General features: G+C 40.0%; 1 protein-coding gene across 2 annotated transcripts in view; it reads left to right on the top strand.

Moving 5' to 3' along the window:
• ALS2 (alsin Rho guanine nucleotide exchange factor ALS2) overlaps positions 1–5,436 on the top strand; it is a 221,407-nt gene that overhangs the window by 40,622 nt on the left and 175,349 nt on the right. The window lies entirely within an intron of this gene.

Genomic DNA, 5,436 nt, shown 5'->3' with positions numbered 1-5,436 from the left:
GGCTACCAGGTTTGTGAAATGGAAGTGGAATGTCGTGGCATTCCTTTGTGATCCTTCTGCAGCAATAATTCATGTGGGAGGACTTTACTATGTTGCTGCTGCTGAGTTAGCAGGCTCTAATCAATAACTCAGATGGTGCTTATGAAGCTTCTAGTTAATGAGCCCAGGCAGTAAGAGTTGGACAATGATGAGGCCAGTTGTATTTTCAGTGTGTTCTGATTTTAGCCAGCTCTTTGGTTTTGGCCCTCATCCCAGGCTCTGCCTCTGTGCAGTGTGTGGCCAATGATCTGAACAATTCATAGTCCTGTGCAATGTAAGAACTGATAATGAGTTAATGAGATGCTGGTGTCTTATCTCAAGTATTCTGTATACTTGTTCCCTAAATAGGGTGAGTCTGTGTCCTATCACTGCCGTGCCTCATGAAGAACTAACCTGGAAAGACCTGTTAATCTTCATGGTCTGGAAAGATCTGGTTTCCCTACATCCCAGTGAACAGGTGTATAAAGAACGGAAAGGACATAGTTGGAAAATCAAATGTTCTCCTAGAAGATAAAGAAATGAACTGTAGAAATAAGAGCTCTAAACTGTACTCGTTTCCATAAACTGCAAGTTCTATAAAAACTCTAATGCTGTTTGCCAGTTAGTCATCTAGTTTGTGTGGATCTGTGGAATGTAGTTATTGGCAATTCTCAAAACAAACCACCCCATACTTGCCTAAGTGTTTCACAATATAGGAGACATGTTGAAGCCTGTCCATGTTCCTTTGCACTACAGCCAATTACTGCATTAATTATTCTTTGCCTACATCTCTGTATATACCTTTCCTCACCATTTGATCATTTTTTCTAGTGAGTGCCTTTGTAAACAATAGGTTGATACCATGCAGTGGAAAACTTGCACTGACATCAGTGGAGTTCATTGCTTTTGAGCCTGCCCAGCCCTGAGAGCTCTCTTAGCATGCAGGACTTGACTTGAAGGTACTGGGTGCTCTCAGCTCTAGCTGGATTCAGGCAGCATGTCAGGCCTTTCCCAACAAATATGCCTGCATGTGAGAGTATTGAGAAATTTCAAATGTGCATTAAAAATTATAAAACTTCTCAAGAAGCAACAAAGCTATTTCCTCTTCAAGCTCCTGTTTTGAACAGATCTGCAGCCAGCTACAGCTACTGAGGCAGCCTGCAATGAACCAGATTGTAAAGAGGCTGTGGGAAAGATGGCTGGATGGGGTAAGGCAAGTGAGAGGTGCTTGATAGGCAATGGGTCTGTGCTAGCCAGCAAGGCCAGCCCTTTTGAGTTATTGTTTTGTTGAAAATCCAATTCTATGTTCTTTTCAAAGGTCAGGTAAGAAAGTTGTCAGGTAAGAAAGTTCCAATTTCATTTCTCAGGCTGTCTCAAGCCATCTTGCAGCAATTTTGAGAATAAAAGGCTAAATTTAACTGACTCGTTTTAAAATAAAAAGTAGAAAAAAAGGAGGAGCTTTTACACAAATTTTGTGTGTCTGTGGACATAGCATTCCAAATAGTCTGGCCTTGTGGTTTTGGGTTTATTTTGGGTTGCTTGTTTGTTTTTGTGAACCTGATGTTATTCAAACCTGGGGATTTTATTCTTCAGTTTGTGCAAGTTTTTACACTCTTTTGTGCTCAGAAGGGCTTTCTGTTCTTTTTTACCTACCCAAAATCAGCAAATGTCACCTCCAACCTGTCTTTCTGTAGTAAACAGATTTGGCCATAAGGACAAGATGTATCCTAACAGATGGAGCCTATTGGTGCTCCACAAAGATGTGTTGGGATTGTCACTAGGCACTGGAGGACAAGAGCAGCTGCCTTCGTTGGAGACCCCAAGCCTGCAGCCTTTGAGGTATTCCTCTTGCTGCCAAATGAAAACCCTAAAGTAGATCTCCTCCCTTGCTCAAAACCAGAATTGCACTCCAATTCCTTCCTCTCTGTAGCTGTAAGTTTCTGTGTATAAAAGACTAGGCATCACATCTTGATTAGAAGGTGAGATTTTAGTAAAATTAGGCTTTTTCACGACAAGAAAGCTAGCAGCGTCTTCCCTGAAACAGCCTGTTGTTTTGGCTGGGGACAGCAGGATGGGTTAATCGTGGCCCCATTTCCTGAGGTCTCCTGCAGTCATGATTTGTGAATGCCTGAGAATACCCCTGCTGAATTCTAATTGTTTGTGGCAGTCGGCACATGATTTCAAGTGTTTGGTCACAGCAGTGTTCGTTTTCTGCTCTTTTAATCTTTGATGGATGTTGCGCCTGGCTTCACTGATGTGGTTCACGACACAGTAGGCAGTGATTTCCTATAAGATGTTTTGTCTCAACTACAGAGGTGTGGAGTCCCTATATGATGGCCAATATTTATTAATGACGTCCCGAGGTTTCTAAAGAGAAGGCTCTGCCATAGACCATTAGAACCTAATCTATTCCAAAATGTCACATGCAGTTAAGCAAGAGCTAACTCAATTGCACTGAGACTTTCCTCGTTAGTTCAAACTCTGATTAGAAGACTGATTAAAGGCATTCTCTTTGTAAAGGTTCACTTTTTATCTCTGCAGATATCATTACTATATGAGACAGGATAAACCTAGCTAAAGGCTCACACAAATGCTGGACCTGAAAAATATTTGTGCATGTGTGCATGGTTATTCAGGCCCATATAAATGCACATGCATGTTTTTTAAAATGTGCTTAATTAGTAACATGAAAAATGTTAATTTGTAAATGTGGATAGTGTTGAATTTTGTTGCACCTTTCATCTGGTTAGTTTATTAGTATAAAAGGTCAAGTTTTCATATCATATGTAAAGCAGTAGGATTAAGATTTTAACAGCAATTTGGGGGTTGCTGGGATACGAAGTATTTTGTTCAGAATACTTGATATCTGAGATCATTATGACTGGCCAAATTGCTTCCTGTGATTTAAATATTGCTCTTGCTGTTCAGTCTGAACTACACAATGGCAATACTGCTGAAATATCCTAGGTTCTTCCTCATGTTTTACCTACAAATAGTATTAAGCTTTGGCGATGCCTTTAAATTTCTCACCGTGCTCATGTTTGTATGTAAGCTCTTAGAAGAAAGGATTGTTGATTCATTATGTGTTTGTGTGGTGCTTGCCACAATATGGGTTATGTATATACCTGTAACCTAGATAAAAAAGTTGGTAATGTCAAGAAATAAAAACATCCAGAAGGCAAATGACAAAGCTTCCAAATTATTTTCCAAGACGATGTTCCTTAAAAAAATGGGGCTTTTAACTCTTATTTTTCAGGATTTTGTAGTTTGCTGCCTTGTGCATGAATCACTTTACAAACACCTTGTGGGCTAATGAGAAATAAACAAAAAGCAAAGAGCTTTAAGAAATTGCATGGAAGTCAGTGTTCTCATATAAGGGATTTGATTGTTGTTTCCATTCTGGTCAGAATAATAATAACTCAGCCATGTTGCTGCTGGTTGGTGACTTGAGTGTGCATGTTAGTATGTGAAAGAGAGCACAATAGTAAGTGGTCATATTGATCCAGGCACCAGTGAACAGATAGTTTGTATAATTATTGACAATCTTTAGCAGGGAGGCCATGCTCTGAAGCATTAGTATCCTGCTTCTGAAGTTAGCCTGTGGGCCTTGGGGGAATGTTGATCCTTTATGTGCCAAAGTCAATCTCAATACTGTTCAACAATAATAATAATAAATTTTAAAAAATAATCTAGCTGTTCCATTGCAAATACTGCAGAGGTAGTACCTTGTTTCATAGCTGCAAGGCTAGAAGTATTGATTTTGGTTTTTATTAGTGCCCCTTGCAGAAGTAACTGAAGTTGCTCTTTGGGCTCATGGATTTGACGGATTCTGAAAAATTTCTTGGGCTGATATTTTTTGGTGTAGGGTTACAAGGACTGACAAAGCAGGGCTTCTTCTAGTGAGGTGTTACAGTAACAGCATATCGCAGGATTAAGAGAAAGCCAGATCTTTCTACTACAGATTGCCTGCTGACTAACTTCTAATTGGCTTTGCCAGATTTATCACAGATTTGCTGCTTGTTCTCAGACTGCTTGAACAAATGATGCGGTTTGCCAAAAACTCTCTTTTCTCTGTATTTCAGTGATGGTGGCAATTTAAACCCAAGTTTTCTGAATCCCAGCCCAGTATTTTTTATGTCCTGCTCTGTGCAACTTTCAACAAATCAAGTAACTTCAGCAAACTTACAAAGGAGGAAGAAAATTGCTTTGTTCTCCACCCATACAGTCCAATAGAGATATATCACATATGCATATGTAAGCAGGCACACAGTGTGCAAGTGCCATATTCTTCTCCCAGACTTTTGAGACTGTGTTACTCTCCTTGAATTAAATGCAATAAATACTAGCATGGATACATAGCTGACCAAGGAAAGAAAACCCTAGGGGCTGTGACCACAGACTTGAGGGGAAATAATTGTGTTGCAATTTCTTTCCCAGTTGAAAGTTGAAGTCCTCCTTCCAGTGCTGTTTTTCAGGAAACATCTACTCTGGGCAGCTGGAGTTTTTTTCAGAACATCTACAGCTGTTGATAACAAGCTGGGCTTGAGAGTGTTTCTGAACACCAGGTCTGGCAGTGCCAGCCTGGTGGTAGATGTGTCAGCTGGGGTCTGCAGAGCTTTTGCTAGTGGTAGTCTCTGCAAAGCAGTATCTTTGCTTTTTCCTCCATGTCCTTCCAGACCTTCAGGGCGCACTTCCAAAATGTCAACCTATGCCTCATTTAAATCTTAAGACTAACCTACTGCAATATTATCTCCACAAAGTAACTGCAGAGAAGCTCTAAAAAACAACAAAATGTAGACCTTTTCAAATCACTGTGAAACACTCTTAGTTCTACTCTGCTGCAGGAATAAGAAATTACAGGTCTAGTTAAATTCACCCCTTCACCTCATCTCCAAGATTTGTTGATTTCTAAGGTATGATGGATAATACCTTCACAGTTTGGAAATATCAGAGTGAAGTGCTGTATTGTCAAGATGGAATCTCCCTAGTCTTCTCCCCAGAGAATAAAGGATTTAGTCAGGACATTAAGACATTGCCAAAATCCTCAGCTACCCTAGCTCACTAGAGTTAGACTGCTAGGCAGCAGCAAAGTAAATTATGCTAGGAATGGTTAAACCACTTAATTCCAGGATTAAGGAGCTACAAAGGCAGCATTAAGTTATATTTGTGCATGATCCTTCCTGTGACACAAGAAACTGGACACAGCTCACCATCAGGCCTGCTGTAGTACTTACATGCTTAGAATGTCTTATCAACCTATGCCCGTGCCCTCACTCTGCTGGATACCCAGTTCATGAAGTAGAGTACAGATGAAGAGAAAAGATTTTGTCTTTGTTATGTCCTGTAGAGACTGTTGGTACAGACTGATGTAAAATCTTTGATTTTTAATGTAGAGACAGAGTCATAGCACAAAATTAA

This window comes from Passer domesticus, chromosome 10 (assembly GCF_036417665.1).
Source record: "Passer domesticus isolate bPasDom1 chromosome 10, bPasDom1.hap1, whole genome shotgun sequence".
Taxonomy (NCBI): domain Eukaryota; kingdom Metazoa; phylum Chordata; class Aves; order Passeriformes; family Passeridae; genus Passer; species Passer domesticus.
The sequence above is the reverse complement of the archived record's forward strand: the minus strand, read 5'-3'. Positions and strand labels throughout refer to the sequence as shown.